Source organism: Sturnira hondurensis, unplaced genomic scaffold, assembly GCF_014824575.4.
Source record: "Sturnira hondurensis isolate 20B ecotype Veracruz unplaced genomic scaffold, ASM1482457v3 Scaffold0016516, whole genome shotgun sequence".
Taxonomy (NCBI): Eukaryota; Metazoa; Chordata; class Mammalia; order Chiroptera; family Phyllostomidae; genus Sturnira; species Sturnira hondurensis.
The window spans coordinates 22524-42335 of record NW_028089147.1 but is presented as its reverse complement, the minus strand read 5'-3'; the positions used below and the strand labels follow the sequence as shown (position 1 = coordinate 42335).

General features: G+C 37.8%; 1 non-coding gene across 1 annotated transcript; it reads left to right on the top strand.

The window, feature by feature from the left end:
* The first annotated feature begins 4800 nt into the window (after window positions 1-4800).
* LOC119001020 (small nucleolar RNA SNORA26) lies at window positions 4801-4926 on the top strand. Its single transcript, XR_005069462.1, has one exon. It is a non-coding gene; the product is annotated as a small nucleolar RNA SNORA26 (small nucleolar RNA).
* The last annotated feature ends 14886 nt before the right edge of the window (window positions 4927-19812 follow it).

Sequence of the window (19812 nt, the reverse complement as noted above, 5' to 3'; positions counted from 1 at the left end):
TACTTACCACATGTTTGCTCTATCTCATCTGTGATTTGCCTGAATTTCCTTAGAAGTCCCAAACCCCTGCCTCCCTCTCCTTAGTCTAGAATGGCACATTAAGTCTCAACTGCCCAATGTGTCCTCTGGTCTCCTATTCTTATGGAACACTTTATATAAATGTGGTCATTTTTTCCTGTTAATCTGTCTCCTATCAATTTGATTAGACCAGCCAGAAGAATATAGAAGGAAAATTATTTTTCCTCCTCTGCAAAGGCAAGAGGAAGAAGCCAGCAGAAACATTGAGAAAGTATTACATTAGAAGTTTTGGTGTTTACTGATTATGAAGAAAATTCGATGGTGTGTGAAGTTCATAACAAATGTCAGTTAGGAATTTGGACATCAGCTATTTCCACTACATTTCTTGTATCTGTATTAATCAGCGGTTCAAATTCAACCTCTTTTATTTTAATTTCAAACTTCTTCACACACACTTTCCCCCCCGTATCTTTTATAAAACATATCTATCTAGGGTTATTGCAAATGGTTGTGAAGACTGCTTAGTGCAGAGTGACCAAATTCATACACCCTGGTGCTGAGGCTGCATCCACCAGGATGCATACAAAGGTGTGTGGGCCATCAGCTTCCTGCCTCTATCTCAAGGATAATTGTTTCCTCTGTAGCATGCTTTCGTGAATGGATGGTGATCATTGTCCCGGCTTCTTGACTCATGGTTACTTATAAAAGAACGTTTCAGAAACCTGAAGCCCCCAAATCTGTCTCCCAATAGATGAACGTGTATTCTGTATTGCCTGGGCAGTACTCATTTGCCCCTGTTGCTGCTATGTAATTATTCATAGTGCTCGCTCTCTCTCACTGTGTGTGGTAGGGTGAGTAATGTCCCCACCCCAAGTGGTAACCAGAAAGACCACGCCATTATTAGAAACTTGAAAACTTTAACCCTACCTCCACCCTCTGGGAAGAGGAGAGTGGCTGGAGATTGAGTTACTGATCCATGATGCCTATACAATGACACCTCCATAAAAATCCCCAAAGTGTGTGGCTTTGGAAGCTGCCAGGTTGGTAAACACATCTGCATGCTGAGAGGTGGTGTATGCCAATTCCGTGTGGACAAAAGCCCTTGAGCTCCTTCCAGACCATGCCTTGTGTATCTGTTATCTGGCTATTTCTTTGTATTCTTTCAAATTTCCTTATAAAAAAATCAGCAATAGTAAGTAAACTGTTTTCCTGGGTTCTGTGAGCCATTCTACCAAATTATCAATCAAGGTGGGTGTTAGGGTGGTTGGTGATGTGGGCTGTGAAAGAATTCACAAAGAAAAGAAAGTGCAGAGAGTAAAGGTTTTACTTTACTTTCCCAACGGAAGGAAAGGGCTAGGTGCAGAGAAATGCACCAACACTAGCACTGAGGGGTTAGGGCTTTGAGTTTTTATCATGTAGTGGGGTAGTTATAGAGCAGGATGTTTCAGTTAGGCTGCAACTTGTTGTGATGCTATCTTCTGGTGCAGGGTCCAGTAGTCTGATTGTTGTGGTCTCGTATGTCCTGTTTCGTGGGTTCTAGGAACATCTGTGCCTTTGAAAAACTTCCAGTAATTTTCTAGTCCTGAGGATAAAGGCTCACAAAACAATTAGGATTAGTCATGCTTGGGGGTCCAGCCAGGTCTGGGAAAGAGGGCCTGAGAAAGTGACTTTTGTCCTACTAGCGGGAGTCCTGAAGACCCCTGATTTGTAGCCAAGTCAGACAGAAGTTGTGAGTAGTCTGAGGACCTACTACTTGTAATTGGCATCTGAAGTGGGGGGCAGTCTTTGAGGACTGAGCACTTAACCTCTGGGGTATGTGCTAACTCCAGCTACTATCAGTATTAAACTGAATTGCAGGACCCACAGTTGGTGTTGGAGAGTTGGTCAGTGTGAGACAAAAAACAAAACAAAAAATCCCACATCTGGTGTCAGAAGTATTATGTGTGAGTAAAGAGGAAAACAGTGTAGTGTGCTTTTCCCTAGACACAAACTTTTACAGCTATTTCTTGATCTGTCAGTTTTAGCAAGCAATTTCAACTTTCAATTCAAAAGTTGGATATGCTGATGGAATTTTATTTCCTTCTCTAGGAACAATCTCTGTCTCTCTTTCTGTTCAGTTCTGTGTCCTGGAAGGATGACTTCTATGGACTGGATCACTAGAACCCCCTTGACCTTTGGTTGATAATTTCGTTTTGCCAGTGACAACTATTGGCAGGAGGTTTAAGGTCCAGAGCAGGAAGAGGTCAGGTGTCTATTCCCAGTACTTGATGATCCTTCCCTATCAGATTACAGTTTAATAGCGGCTGTGTTTACCTACCTATGGCCATTGTTCAGAGGGAAGCCCCCTTTTACAGTTATAGGTCTTACCAGTTCCAGTAACACTGTTTTCTCCCATGTCTTCTTTTGTAAGGCTAGGAATCACTTCCTACTATTGTTAGTCTCTAGGTGCATCACCAGTTCTACTGGGTTCCTTAATCCTTCCCTCAACTCTATAGTCTTTTTGTTAAACTTCTCTTCAACTACCTTTTGAATAAGCTATTTTCTGTAGAAACCATGACTAAATGATATTTAGCTCCCACATTTTTCACACACTTACCCTCCTCCTCCCATTCTTTCAACATAGCTATTTACTATTTAGGATATAACCAGACAAAAAATAGGACTTAAGAAAAAACTATTTTAAAATGATGTATAACTTTTAATTGATTGATTTCTAGAGAGACAGTGGAAAGGAGGGAGAGGAGTTGGGGGTGCAGGGGAGAGAGTGAGTGAGCAAGTGATTTGTTGTTTCACTTATCTGTGCATTCATTAGTTGTTTCTTACATATGCCCTGATCAGGGATCAAGTCCACAGCTGTGGATTGAACCTGCGACCTTGGAGGTATACAGATGACATTCTAGCTAACTCAGCTACCAGGCCAAAGCCAAGAAAATATACTTTAAATAAGTATTTAAACAGAGAGTTTAATTCAGAGAACTGACTACTCAGTTGATGAATTTGTTGGGAACCCAAAACTAGGGGAGGTGGGGCAACATAGACATTAGTATAAGCAGGAAGCAATTACCACCCATGGACTAGGGGGACAAAGCCAGTGTGGTGTTACTGGTGTCCAGGGCCCAAGACCACTTGGTAAGTGTTGGAATTATGTCAAGACTGGAAGGGTCACTGGAGGATCAACGGAAATGCAGATATTGCCAGAGATGCCAGATGAAGTATACAGGCAGCAGAAGAAACCTAGATTCTCCCTACTCCCTGCCCTCCAGTCTCACGTAGGTGCTCTCCAGTGGCTGAATCTAAATGGAAGCCAAGTAACAACTAAACTTAGAGATATAGTTTGCAGGAGTCATACTTCTGAGATACAAAATTATCCAAAGAAAATTTGGGGGCATTTGAACTCTTTTATATAGGCCACCATTCAATTCAGGCTTTAGCAAACTATTAGATCCGCTTCCAGATGCTTCTTTCACCTTGCCGATTCAATGCCAAATCTCAGGTAAATTTACCCATCTTGATAAATTTTACCTGAGTTGACCTTATGTTCTCTGTTCTCCTCAGTCCAGCAAACTTAAAATCCATTCCCACAATACTTGCTGAGTTCTTGCTTATACAAATTAGCAAGAACCTTCGGTTACATTGGATGTAAGTGTTATGTCCTCCCCATATCTTGAAATTCTCCCCTGGGCTATGCTAGAAACTAACTCTCCAAGGGCAATACAAAGGCAATTCTAGTGGTGGCGTGTGTTCTTGAGGAGTTGCTTTTCATGGCCTCTGTGAAGTCATTAAATATTCTTTCTTTTTTCTTTTAAATCAGCTTTATTTTTAATAGCCAGAACCTGGAAACAGCCTAAATGTTCATCAGCAACTGGTAGATACATAATTGTATCCCATTCACACACAGTAAAGTATTCTCAGCAACATAAAAGAATGACCTATTGATATTCTCAACAGTAACTAATATCAAAACAATTATGCTTACTACTAAAAGAAAGTTGGGGAAAATAGTTGCATTACATTTATATAAAATTCTAGAAAATGTAAACTTACATCACTGATAGCTTCTTGGAAACAGTGGGATTAAGCAAAATGACATAATTAAACACATTTTATCATAACACTAATTTGCATAAACAAGACAAGTTCCTATGGTATTTTTCTTGTCACACAAACACCAAAATTCTAAACCAAGACCTAAAAACTTCTCACATTAAACAGTGAAATAAATATAAGCTATACATACATTTAAGAAAGATTAATAAGAACATAAAACTTTCTAACCCACTTATTCCAGTTCAGGGCTATAGGTGGCTGGAGCTTATCCCAGCAACTCAGGGTGCAAGGTAGAAATCAACCCTGGCCAGGACACTCTTCTGTCACAGGGCATACTCACACCCACACCCACCCAGAATGTGACAGTTTAAACACACCAATCAATGTAACATGCAAACCTTTGGGATATGGCAAGAAACTGGAGTACCTGGAGAACAACCACAGACATGGGGGAAATGTGCAAACTGCACATAGCCAGTGGCCCTAGTTTGGAATCAATTTTTATTTCTCATTTAAATTTTTATCAAAACAACATTGAACAAGATGATGTTATTTGAGTACCTGCTGTATTTTGAAATAAAACAAATCAATGGTTGCATGGGGATGAGGCATCAGAGAAGGATAAGAAATTATGAAGGGGCATGAGAAAACTTTTGGGGTAATGATATGTTCATTACCTTAACTGTGGTGATGGTATTACATATGTCAAAACTTATCAAACTGTCTCCCTTTCCTGTGCCCTTTTAAGGCTGACTCAGTGCCTTAGGAGGCTAACACAGAAGGGTAAATAAAGTAAGTCTCCATAAAACCCAGAGACGAGATGGTAAAACTCCTCTTTGGATCCTGTCTGGAGTCACAGCTCAAAAAAAAAAAAAACTTATCAAACTGTACAATTTAAATACATGCAGTTAACTATATTGCAATTATATGCTAGTAAAACTATTAAGAAATGAAATCCTTACACATAAAAATATGGGTTTCCCATTTCTCTTGGAAAGTCAACCAACTGTATATTAACTCTACCTTCTCCTACTTCCCCTATTTTGGTGAACCCTGCCTTACTGGCAGCAAAAACTGGAAAAAAAATTAAAACCATATCTACTCAAAACACTGGCTGGGTCACAAGACCCACCTGACACTGCAGGATCTTTCTTCTCTGCCCTGAGGTTCCGGCTTGTGCAGTGATGGTCATAAGGTCAATAGCTGGTTGGTATAAGAATCCAGAAAACCTTTAGATTATTTTTTCTGACACTTACCTCAGCCACAATAAAGAAGTCTGAAGGTCCTGAAAATGCCTGTACACCTTTAACCCACAGAGCCACAGACACATGAAATTTGTGTATGTTCTTCTGAGCAGAGACAACTTCTAATGTCACAATCTCTACCATTCCCTACTATTAATGTTTCTATATACCCTTTCTATATCTGAAAGGTGTATTTTACTAATTTTACTTTTTGAAAGAATTTTTCCTCTAAATGAGATACTATAACATTGAATAGGATATCATCAAAACTATTTTAGGATTTCAAAGTAAAACAATATTTAGCAGTATTAGTCTTACTAAGTGTAAAGGCTTACATTTTTAGAAAACAGAAAAACAATGAGTATTTCTCTTAATATTTGAATACTGGGAAATATGACAATACTTTATGCACTAAAACAAGAAATATGTCAGTTATGTTTCCCACTTTGCTCCTGTAGGTCTTATCTGCTTGCCAGATTTAGACTTCACAGGGGTCATGACTTCTGGCTGGGTCTTTCGAGATAGCTACGCTTCAACAGTGTTGGGAAACGTGAGATATCCCCTGGGAAAAAAAGGGACATAACTCACCCTGTTCCCAGAAACAATGGAGGTTGCCATACCAATTACCCCCTCAACACAGTGAGTGTATGTGTCAAAGGAGAAACTGACATCTAGGTCATAAGATCAGTCCTATGTGGCCAGGCAGTTTTTCCTAAGTGTTTAGCCAGCATTGCTAATTAGGCCAAATTAGACCAACAGCTGTTTCCAGCCATCCTGCTATTTTTTATAAGGCACATAAGTTTGAGGCCCTCACAAAAGGGGTCCTACCTTCATGCTGGCAAAGGTCATTTATTTTATTTTTGTTTTTAATAACATTTTACTTAGCCCAATATACCCAAACTGTTATTATTTTAACATATAGTCAACATAAAGATTATAAGGAGATGTTTTACATTCTCTCTCCTTTTTAGATACACCGTCTTGGGAGTTCAGTGAGCATTTTATACTTATAGCATACCTCAGCTTCGACCAATTACATTTCAAGTGCTCCCTACTCATATGTGGCTAGTCCCTACCCTATCAGACAGCACAATTCTTCTAGACATTTAACTCAGCCTACAATCCTAGTTTTCTTCCTGACTGTGGAAAGGAACCAACACCCATGTAGGTGTGAAGGGAAGAAATGAGATTAGTGAATAAAATTACCTGTTTCCCAAAAGCCCATTTCTTTTCCCAATTAACCACACACAGTAAAACTCTCAGTAAACAGAACAAAGGAAAAGCTTTAACAGTAAGTCTTTTTCACTGCACACATCAGTTCAGTGTGAGGTAGGCAGCTGCACGGTTGGATGATTTGGAGACTATCTCACGTAGAGTCAATACCATCTATGGAAAACAGAAACCTCTGGAAAATTGCAGCAGAGTCCAGCTCTTCTTTTTGGCAGAAGCAGGGTCATATCCATAGTGAAACCGTAAAGGGAAAAAAGAATGAGGAAACCCAGTGAGTTCAGATCACTCATGAATCCAGGGAAGAGGAGGGATGGTGGGGTCTGCCTTATTCTAGTACGCTGGGGTGACTAACACAATCTATGACCCTGACTGCTGGTAGAAGGTGGATAGTTTCCGCAACAAACACTGCCAATAACATAACTCAGGCCACAGAAAAGTCCTGAGAAGGTTAGAAAATGTAAAGTAGCCCCCGAAAGCTTCCCACATACCTTGCACTTGTTATCTCCACATTCTGGATACTTGGATGTACAAAGTTCAATTTCTGGTTAACTTCATCTCAAAGAGTACATTTCAGAGTCATGGTATGTTGAGCAAGGATAAAGTATATTCCCAGCTCTTTAGGCCTCTCTCAATTGTGCAGGTTCTGGTGCTAAATGAAAGTAAAAGATGCAGCTGAAGGGTCACCAAAACAGTTTCACTCAGGAGGCCTTTCTTTGATGTGAACTTTTCACGAACTACATAAGGTGGGAGCATCCTCTGTAGGCTCTTCCACCTTTGCTGAACACATAAAGCTTTGCTCCTGTGCTTGGTTGCTGGTATGTAATGAGGCCGAAGTTTCCACCAGAGAATTTTCCACATTGTCTTCACACCCAGGCGTTGATCTGGTATGAACTTTCTTGTGTTGAGTAAGGTGGCTATTAGCGATGTAGGTTTTTCCACATTCGTTGCACACATAAGGCCTGGTTCCACTGTGAAGCCTCTTATGTATTTTAAGAGAGGTGCTGGAGCAAAATAATTTTCCACATTCATTACACTCATAAGCCTTTTCTCCCGAGTGGACTCTCTCGTGATCAGTAAGTGCACATTTACGGAGAAAGGCTTTCCCACAACTCTTGCAAGAATAAGGCTTTTCTCCACTGTGAATTTTCTCATGTTGAGTACACGTGGTTTTGCGGGTGAAGGCTTTCTGACAAACACTGCACTCATAAGGTTTTTCTCCAGTATGAAGTTTCTGGTGTAGCATAAGGTGGGAATTTTTACGAAAGGATTTCCCACATTCAGAACACTTATAAGGCTTTAGCACATCCATATGAATTTTCAGGTGTTCTTCAAGGCTGGAGCTACACTGAAACAACTTCCCACAATCAACACACTTATAAAATGTTGTTTTGTTGTGGGCTTTTTGGTGTAATATAAAGAAGGAGTGGTTGTCAAATAATTTGCCACATTCACTGCAATGGTATACTCTTTCTTCAGTTTGAAGGGCCTCCTTGCACTCAGTGCTCTGGTGTGGCCTCTCCACATCTTGGACAAGTCCAGACCTGGCAGAGAAATCCGCCCCACCGTTTCTGCCAGTGAAGGAATTCTCTGACACGGGGCCTCTGCCACTCATAACAAACTGGGCCTGGCCATTATTCATTCCACTGGATGTCTCTCCACTCTCCTGCCTTGGGATTTGGTCAGGGTTTATACCAAACCAGAAAGCTCTCCCACATGACTTACATGGGTATAATTTCTGCCCAGAGGATGTTCCCTGGTGCCCAGGCAGATGCAAAATGTCTTTCAAGATGGCGTTGCACATGTCACATTGGTGGCTCTTTTGTATGGAAGGACCCACCTGGAGAGTTCTCACCTGTGACGTTCTAACAGAAACACCCCTCTCAGAACATGCATTTTCATCATTCACTCTATTCCCAGAACCAGGACCAGAGCTCCCTTGTATCATGTTTGTCCTTGCTAAAGATACACCCATTCTGTGAGGAACATTGGGTTGTCTCACTGGCCCAGGTTGGGTAATCATAGGGTCTCTGCAAATTAAAAGACCCACTGACGCAGCGGTTAGAAAGGTCTCCAGCATCACGGAATAGTACAGGAGTTTCTGACCCTCATCAAGTAGCCACCACTCCTCTGGGGTGAAGCAAATGTACAAATCCTGAAAAGTCACAAGATTCTCATCAGGGACGAGCTGTGCTGTTGCCTCAGCCATTGCTATAGTACCAAAGCCCTATGAGGGCACCACCACGCTAGCTCGAGGCACGAGGTCGTCAGTAGGTCGGCACCAGTCAGGGACAGGGAGTCTCGCACAAACCTGGGGCCAGGAAAGGCGTAGAGGTAGGTCTCAACCTTGAAACTGTTCTCCGCTTGGTATGGAAAAAGCAGAAAAGAAGCAGTGTCGTGAGAGAACCAGAAGAGAAGCCTCAGCCGAGCACACCAAACCGAAACCAAAAAGAACTCCGTAGTGCGCAAGACCGGAAGTCCCTCCTGGCACTGTCGTAAAGCTTTAATCCTGAAAGGGCTGGCTTTCTTCGATTGGAGAGAGGAAGGAAGTCTGCGGTTGACAAATATGTTGAGGCAATTTTAAAATCGATAATTCTCAGCTTTATTCAAATCCATCCAAATTTCATAGTCATGTTTTCAATCTCACCTGCCCTTAAGTAAATCTTGATATTAGGAATAAGTTTTTTTTAATATATCTCATCGTTGCTATACGCGGTAGCTATTTTTTTTTCTGTGTTGATCTTGTTAGGCACTGTTCAATTCTCTTTTTAGTTCTAATTGTTAGTAGGTTGATTATCTTGGATTGGTTATATAGATGATAATGCCCTCTGCCAATTACGTTTTATTTTATACTTTCTAACTTCTACATCCATTCTCCACTTTTTCTCTTTTCTCATCTTATCACAGTGAATAGAACCTTTAGGACAATGTTGATTAGTAATGGTGACAAGAGGTAACTTTGATTTTTGAATGTAATACGAATTATTCTAGGCTTTGCATCTTATACTGTTTATGTATTTGTTAAAGGTATCTGGTATTACTTTATGGGAGTTGTTTGTCAAGATTTTTTTTTTACCATGAATGATTGCTGGATAGCATTCAATTAATATTGACATGTATTCAGTCAATTAATTACATGTATTTTTCCATTTAGGTGCATTATTTTAGCTTTGTTGATAAATTTTCTTAACTGTGCTATCCTTGCAATTTTGAGATTAAACCCTTGGTCATAATGTGATTATTATAATAAAGTGTTGATTATGATGTTCCCAATACTCTATTCAGGGGAAATAGGGGAGGGACTTAGAGGAACAAATATCAAGGATAGATGGACAACAACTAAGAAGGGTGGAAATGGGAGGGAGGGGGGAGCACAGGGCAGGGGGAGGGGGTTGGGATGGGAGTAATAGAAAACTACTTGAAAAATAAATAAATTAAAAAATACTCTATTTAGAATTTTTGCTTCTGTGTTTATAAATATAAGTAATATACATTTTACTTTTCTATATTATAAATATGATTAATATACATTTTTACTTTCTTGTGCTTTGCCTAACTTGGTAGTCCACAGTCATTGCTAAAGTCAGAAAATTAGGAATTATCTCTTTTCTACTCTATATGTTGGAGTAGTTAGTTTTTATACAGTCAAAACTAACTTTTTAAAACAAAGTTTAGTAGGGCTGATATCTTTGTGTTTGAAGAAATTAAACTATTCTTTCTCTGATTTTCTTCTTGATGGCCACTTTGCTGTTTTGTATTTTTCTAGAACTTTTTCATGTTATCTATATATTTCTAGGATGTCGATCACTCACTGTATTATATTTTTACCTTTATTTCAGCTTTATTGCAGTATAATTGACAAATAAAAGTATATATGTTTAAAGTCTATAATATGATGAATATATATTATATGTTATATATATAAACATACATAGGGTTGGTAACAGTACGATAGGTTTTTGGTTGTTTGTATGGAAAAGAATATAATAACTAATAAATAACAATATAAGAATAAACTGTGTACTCAAAATTGTAAGCCTGCGTTTGCCACACCCTGTAAATGACTTCCACAATCAAGTTAATTAACATATCCATCTCCTTTTATAGTTGCCTTTTTTGTGTGTGCATGGTGAGGATACTTAAGATCCACTGTCTTTGAAAATTTCAGTGTATAATACAGTATTAAGTGTAGTACTTTGCTGTATAGCTAATCTCAACAATTTACTCATTTTATAACTGAGTTTTTGATCTTTTGATGAACATCTCTCTCTTTCACTCATTATTTAGCCCCTGGCAGCTACCATTCCACCATTTTTATGAGTTCGATTATTTTCTAGATTCCACATATGAGTAAGTACATACAGTATTTAACTTTCTGTGTCTGGCTTATATCTTTTAATATAAGGGCCTCCAGTTTTATCCATATTGTTACATATGGCAGCATTACCTTCTTTAGGACCAGATTATATTCCATTGTATATATGAAAAACATTTTCCTTATCCATTCTTCTGTTGATGGATGTTTAGATTATTTCAGTATCTTGCCTATTGTGAATATTGTTGCAATGAACATGGGAGTGCAGAAATTTCTTCAAGATAATGATTTCATTTTTTTTGGAATATACCCAGAATTGAGATTATGGATCATATAGTATTTAATTTTAAGTAATCAATCACTTAATAATTAGTTATACACTTTAATTACTGATGTTATTTATTCACACTTCCTTATTTTAATTCACAAACAAAATGACACTAGACAGAATTTTCTTTTTATTATTCTTATAAAAATTATGTATCTCTTGAATAAATCTGTGATGCTTTTTTGTTTCATCATTCTGTTTAATAATTATTTTCTTTTATTTAGAATGTTTTGTTTTTTACTATCTTCTTGCAGTGAAATGTTAATTTATTTTCAGGCTTTCTAATGCTCTAGTAAATGCACTGAGGCTATATATCTCCCTTTTATCAATGGTTTGCTGAAACACTCAGATGTGAACTGTGGTGTGGTTCATTTTGTTTTGTGTCTTTTTAAATTGTAAGTTTCATATGAGTTTCACACTTACCTATAAATTATTCAAAATTGTGCATGCAATTTTTTGAGACATTTGGGTTAGTATACTGTATGTACTGTTTTTGTCACTGATTTTCCTAATATTATTTCATTGTTTTGTTTGTGACTCTTGTATGATAGTTTCAGAAAACTTGAAACTTTTTTTGCTTTTATTTATGTTTGTGTAAATTTCTGCATGTGCATGAAAATAAATTTTATTTCCTCATCTGGGAGCATATATATCAGATGTATTAATTCAAGGCTGGCATTTGGTTTCTGAGATGCATATTACCTTTTTCCACTTTCAATTACTCCTTCAGTTCTAAATTTGCGTGATTAAACTTAGAATGGAAGGTTTTACTCAGGGCTGACTCACTAACACAGAGTTTGCTTTAATCTTCACCACTTACCAGTAGTAAGATAACGAAATTGCCTCTTAGGTTGGTGGTCTCTATTAGTCTCTGTTCCTGTTCATTGTTCATTCCAGGTTGGGTTCTTTCTTCCTAATTTCTAATCCCTAACAGAACTTTCCTATTCTTCACCCTTCCTCCATCACTAGTCTCACCGAAAGAAGGGATTTTTTTTCACTTTCAGGAAGTGGTAAGGTAGAAGGGAAGCTATTAAACTATTTTTACTTATAACTTCTAAATATATAGATTCAATAAAAATGATTTCTTTTTTTCCTGAACCTAGATGTTTGAAATTATAAAGACGAAATTTGATTATTTTTATGTCCCCTCCTTTCTATTTCTGCTGAGTTACACACAGTGGTCGTCTAATTGAATAAGTATAGTAAAAGGGAAGAAAGAAAATTCAGAATTAGGGGAAATTTCTTTAGTTCTCCTTAATTATATCCTGTCAGTTTCCTAATGCTGATTGTACTCTTTCTTTTTCATGACCCGCTCTGCCCTGCATTTCTTTTTCCTGCTGCAACCCACAAAATCAGTCACTTTGAAGAATAAAAAAAACTTTCATGACCTTTATCAAACGGAGATTCACTACACTGATCACTGAGCAGAAGAAATTGTAAAATAGAACTTTTAATATTTTAAAGCCATTTGGAATACAGTTCGTATGAATGATTTTCTACAGTGTAAAATTGGAGGAGAGATGTTGACCCTGGAGAACCTGCACTGACAGCCATGGGAGGAAGACATGTGAGTGTAATTTTTAATTGCATATTTAATTAACCTTGTAGGAAAAAGAATCTCTCATTTTGTAATGAATACAATTACATAAATATTTGAAAATATTACTATCCAAAAAGTTACTCAGACTATTTCACAACATTATTAGAATCATATAAATATTATATGATTTCTTTTGACAGTACTAAGTAGTATGTATTCTTTTGACAGTACTAAGAAAGCCACCACCCTGCTTTATAGAAGAGAAGTGGAAGCTAGTTAGGATATGAAACAAAGCATACCCTCTACCAGTAATTTAAGTAATTCATGATAAATAACGTTACCAAGTACTTTCTGAAAAGCTTTTAGACATTATTTCAAAACTATCAGATTTATGACATTATAATACAGCTAAGATGTGTAATTTTTTTAAAATAATTTTTTAAATTTAATTCTTGTTCAAGTACAGCTTTCTGTCTTATATTCCCAACCCTGCCTGCCCCCCACCCCATGCTCCCCGCCTCCCTCCCATTTCCACCCCTCACCCTTAGTTATTGTCCATGTGTCCTTTATACTTGTTCATGTGAGTCCATCCCCTTTTCCCCTATGATTCTCTCCCCTCTGGACCCTGTCAGCCTGTTCCGTGTTTGAGTGTCATTGGTCTAAGATGTGTAATTTTAAGGTAGCTTATTGTCTTTCTAGTTAATTGGGTATAAATGTAACTTAAAACAAATAAAATCAGTCATTTTTCACATGTGTTTTTACTGTGGATAGTGCTAAAGAAAGTAATGTTTCAAAGAATGAATGTGTTTTTTTTTTCAAGGGCATTTGTCCTAAGAGCCTTTTTTAAAAGATGTCCTTTAGGGACTAAAAAGATAACATACTCAGAAAAATGCATTAGCTCATATAAAAATAGAACCCAGCCAAGGTCTTACATATAAGGGGAAATAGAAAGATAATTTTAGAAGTTATAAGGAGAGAAATAATCACTGTTTAATATGAGAGAGAACACAGTTATTTTCTCAGACACAGGAAATAGACCAGTCAGTCACTTGCTATGATTGACAGTGATTTGGGGAGAAAATAGAGAGCTCTAATGGCTCATGGGAACTATGATCTATTAGAACTGCAGCTCAGCTCTTTATGAATACACTTCAGAATTATGTGAGTACAGTGATGACTCTCAGAATATGAGCCACAAAACATCTGGCAGCACTTAATGCCATAGCCCATCTGCTGCCATCTTAGCCTGCATTAAAAGAAACAGTGTCTGGTTCATGGTAGGGGTGCATGGGTCGGGGAGAGTCCCACTGTACTAGTCAGAAACTACTTCTCTGAATTTATCCTAGGTATAGCCTAAGAGAAGTAACCCAGAGCAACAACAATGTAGGGAATGAAAACAGTCTTTTTTTTTTTTTTTTGCTGTTGTTGTATATGAGAGTAAGGATTCTTGAGGACATTAGTTACAATCTTTCAAAAATCTTAGACCTATTATGGAGAAGACAAATTGATTTAGCTAGTTGTTTTTTTAACCAGAAAGTAAGAAAGATATTTGCTTGTTAGATACATGGTCCAGTGCCACAGTAAATCTTTATACCTATATTATAACTCTGAGGTAGCATGGTAGATAAAGACACAATCTGCCTATGGATTTTTTTGGCTGAAATTTATGGGCAATCATTAAAGTCCCTGGACACTGGAAACACAACAGTGCATAAAGCTTCCCTCTAAATACTGGAAAGAACAATGCCCCCATTGATGTAGGGAAGAGTAAAGGCTTAAGTCCCTCTTCCCAACATGGAGCCAGAGCAGGGAGAGGACAGAGAGCTCTGCAGGCCCCAGGAGCACCATACTCAAGAGCTTGCCAGCCAGTCTCCCAGGAGCCTCATTCATTTAGCATCAACAAGGACAAAGACAGTGAACACCAAGCAGGAAGATACTGGGCTAGAAAATATAAGTACAAACTCAAAGGAGAAATAGTGCCCTTAAACTGCCCTTCTAATGAGATGTAAAATGTGAGGCTGTGTTTGCATGTTTGCACTTATCTGTGTGTGAAATTTCAAGGTGGCCTTTATATTATTAAAATATTATGTATTGGATTAATTTTTTAAAACACTGATACTTAATTTAGTGAAACCAGAAACCAGAGGGGTTTGGGGAAAGAAGGGGAAGGGTCGTCAAGGAACATGTATAAAGGACCCATGGACAAAGACAGCAGAGGGGGTCAGGAGGACTGAATGTGAGAGGTGGGGATGGGTAGGGTGGGGAAGAGTAATGGGGGAAAATGGGGACAACTACAATTGAACAAAAATTTAAAAAGGAAAAGAAAAAGAAACAAAAACACTTGATTCTTCCATAGACTTTAGGTGCCACATTAAAATTTAAAATTTATTATTTTACTATTTGGGATCTAGAAAATTTAAGAATCACTTTTAAAAATGTATTGTTGTTCAAGTATAGTTAGTTTGTTCTTAATTTCAATGTCTCTGGTTATATTTTTCTTGTTTGTTTTGTTGATTAGGTTCCACTTTTAAAAGACCTTTGGAAAACACTTGGTCCCACTTAAAAACACCTTGAAACAATTTTAAACTGCATATACAAATGTAATATTAAGTTGCCATTTTATATACACCAGTTATCTGAAGTTTTTAAAATCAATGCCTTCCCAAATAAGAAACATTCTTATGAATTCAACATATATATCTATCTATATCTATCTATATCTATCTATCTATATATATATACACACACCTATATCTATGTAGGTACACGCCCGCATGTGCACACCCACACACACATACTGTGAGGCTAAGGAAAGGGTGCAGTGTGAAGTAGCAGGTGAAACAAATCAGTTGGGTGTAATTTTTTGCCAAATGTTTCATCTGTGAGATTGTGGATTGCAGGACAGGATGGAGTGGAAGGAGAGGAAATCACTGAGGATATACCCACAGGCTATCGTGGCAGGCAGTGTGTGATGCCTGCATCCCTGTTTGCATTTAACTAACATGGAGTAGAGTGCATGAGTCCTATGCACCTGCACTCCCAATCCCCTCATGATATTTATATGTGTGAGTGGCAGTAGGGTCCCCACCTGGCCTTTGCCTTGTGAGCCTGCTGTGCCAGTGCAGAGGAGGAGATGCTGGTCCTAGACCCCCTCACTCCTCTGCATGCCCTGCATAGTTACCCACAGCCTGTCCTCTGGGAACAAGCAGTGGCTGTTCTCTTTTATCCAGGATACCCATCTCCATTCACACCCCCGTTGGTGATGGCTGTACAAGTTTTTTATTCACAAATTCATGCTTCTCCTTTATCCAACCTTGACTTGAGATAGGTAACTTATTTGTTGGGTTTCTCAGAGGTACCTCTGTAGTTTGTCCTTTGGGGGTCTTATGGTTATTTTATACGATTTGTCATGGAATCTGTTCTAATCATTCTATCATGTGGCAACATTAAAAACAACAAAAATAAAAACAAACAAGCAGCAGTTTGGGGTTCAGGACTTGTTCAAAAGAATCTTGTACTTTTTAATAGCAAATGACTTAGGATATTTCCTTAGTGTGAGGAACATACTAAGGGATGAAGGCCAATGCCATGTGGGCTCTCTTCCTTAATAGTAACGCAGGCTCATGATTTTGGTATTTGTGGGAGAACCTCTTAACAATAAACAATGGATTGGACTGTCTAACAAAGTGCTGCTAGGATATATGAACACCACTTTGTAAGATTGCCTTAAGGAGATTCCTTATTTGATTCTGAGGCTAGACTAGATAAAAAGTAAGGGCTATCCAACATATACCAATGGTTCTTTGATATTATAAACAAATCAGATGTAATGAAAGCAGGAACATTTTAAGGTCTTTGTAAGGCAGTGATTTATATTGTATCTTTTCACAGCAGCCTAAGGTTTTCTTTTCATATCAAGGTTTACCAGAATAAAAGTTTTTAAAAGTAATATCTCTATTTGCTTTGGGTATTTCCTGTTGTTAAGGATAGCTATGTTCTGTATAACACATATATATCTAAACATTGAATATTATTTCTGATTAGTAATAATTTCCCCTTTATTCCTCACTTGTTATAGTAAACACTAGGTTGTGTAATCTATAGTTTTATCTACATACTGAAAGATACCAGAAGGCAAATTCACGGTTCTGATTCAGAAAAAAAAAGTCCTGAATCATTAAACAGATTTACTATATTCTTCCAAATAAACATAGGTTGAAGTAAGGAGCAAATATATTTATCTTGATTTAGAGAAGGAAAGTTCAAATTGTATTTCTAGTTTTAGTTAGCAGTTAATATTTTTTCTTGTTTTCATGGCACATTTTTGTAAGAAATGCACTCCTAATTTTTTCCCACAGAAGAGGACAAAAGATTTTTTTTCTGGTTCAGTTTTCACATATCTCATTTTTAAAAGGAAGACAGAAAGAGAAAGTCATCTTTGCTCTATACATGTGAGGTTATTCATCAATCTGGGGCAAGATGTTTGATTTGTGGGGAGAAAGGTCACAGATAACAGCTGAGGCAACTGTGCTCAGGTCCATGGGGGGCATAATGCCTTGGGGGTTCAAGAGAGGCAATCAAGTCCAGTAAGACTTTAAAAGCCAAAATCTACCCAAGGTCTATATTTGAGACACACTTAATTTACAAAGCATTTAAGCTGAAAATCATTATTGGGTATAGTGAATGAGTATAGACTAAAGACCACTGAAAGAGAAAATGATATAAATAGTAATGACTTCTGGGACATTCAAATCCACCAAAAAATCTAATACCCACCATGTTTTGGTGACTGAATAAATACCTATTAACAATCTCCATGTCCTCTATGCTGTTATTTTTCAGTAACTTAGGCAGATTTTACAAAAATTGTCTGCATTATAAAATTTATATTATTAAAAATGAAAACACAAAAATTATGACCATGCAGCTCCTTGACTACAACTTGAGAATTTTCTGGGCGATTACCTTGTTACAGGCAGAGCCGGTGGTTCAGGTGAGGCTTGGTGTCTATGTATGAGTAAGAGGAGGCTGCCTGGTTTGTTGTCATCTATACATGGATCAGTGGCTTGTCACATAACTGTCATTTGGTGCCTCACAGTGCTCAATAATGAAGGTAGTGTTAGAAATAATTAAGAAAACTGTTTTTTTCCAGCTATTTGATTACTTCTTTCTTTCTCTCCCAGTACTTCACATTTACCTAAAATAGTCAAGTGAATTTCAACATCTTCCCTTTCTGGCATATGACATTAGAACTCTGCTCAGTAGTTCAATAATACTCACTGGCTTTTCAGCACGTTTCACTGCTTTCTTTTTTCCTGAATTTTGAGCCAGTAATTACTGAGAACCTATTACTCTTTCACTGTGGGGCACAGAAAGATCAACTATATGTGATCCTTCTTCACAAAGAGCATAAATAATGAGAATTCAAGTTGGTATCTCAAAGAAAAGGGTAAGTAGAAATTGTGCAATAGAGATAATGCCTGGAGCTAGTTTCTGGGCCTCTTAACTAGCCCTTAAAAATGGGCAAAGCACTGACAAATACATATGGCAGAGTTGCTGTTACTTCCTCTCTTTATTTCCCTCTTTTGAATGTGTGATATCAGTCTTTAGTCTCTAACTATTGCCTAAACCTTTTTGTTATAGCTACCTTCACATTGTCAAATCCAGTGGTCAACTCTCATTCCTCACCTTAACTGAACTCTCAGTGGCATTTGACTGAGTTCAACTGTCCTTCTGGAAACACTTTCTTTTCTTGGCATATGGGACACTGCATACTCTCCTGATTTTCCCGGTGCCTAGGTGGTCACTTGTTTCTAGCTTCCTTTGTTGTAACATGCTTTTAAAGATGTGTAAATTTTGGCATGCCATTTCAGTAGCCCATTGGTTCTTAAACCTGGTTGTACTGTAGAGTATCAATTTTAAAAATTAAACATCAGGTTATTGAGCATCAAATGTGTTTATTTAAGAATAGCAGAGGAATTTCAATTTGGGACACATGAACCATAGACAATTCTGAAGAGATGAAAGGGAAGTCAACTTTTATTAGATTTCAGGAGGTAATTGGGGAGGGTTGTTTTGAATAGGAGTCCATTGGTGGGGGATGAATATTCCAGGGTGTGACCATTTCTTATTGGTGGCAAATGGAGGGCAGTTGCTGTTGTTGAGTCAAGCAGGAAATAAATTTTATTTCCTTTTGCTGGTTATGCTAACTGTGATGAGTGGTAGGTGCATGAGACCTCTCCCTTCATGGCTTGCAGACTCCATATTTGAATGCTTTCTTTATTCACATTCACAAGAGATTTAAAAATTCACTAATACCCTGGGCCCCGCTTACAGAGATTTATATTGAGTTGGTCTGGGGATGGGGGAAGGGGGCATCTATATTTTATTTGAAACCTCCCTCAGTGAATTGAATGTGTGGCAGGGTTGAGAATCACTGAGTGGAATGATATCATCCAGTTCAACAATGCTAAATAACATAAAATATCTGGTGATTAAAATAGAAGTCTCCATCCTTGAGCACTCCCTTGAACTTCAGACATAACTAAGGATGAGTGGACATTTCTACATTGCTGTCTAATGCCAATTTCAAAGTTAACATGCTCAAAATTGACCTTTGGTTTCAACATACAAATCTCCTTTTCCAGTGTTTCTTTTTTTGGAAGGTGGCACATGCAATAATTCACCCCTTGCTCAGGGCCCAAAGCTAGGAATTACCAGAATTCCTGTCATTCTTTCATTTTTCCATATCCAATTATAGACAAATTTTTCCTATCTTCCAAATTAATATTTAATTTTCTCCTTTCTTAAGATGTCTACCTCTATATCCCCAGCCTAAGCCACAATCTTTTATTTAGACTAGGCCTGTATCCTTCTTACTTGTCTCCAGTGTTCACTCTTTCCACCCCTCCCTTAAGTTTCTATATACCTGCAAAGTGATCCATCTGAAAAATAAGTAAATTTGTATCACTCTCTTCTCTTGATTTTCAAAATACTTTCCATCCCACTGAGAATAAAACCCAAATCTTTACCATAGGTCATAGCCTTGGGGATTGGTTTCTGGTTACTCTGACCTCATTTCCTACCTTCTTTC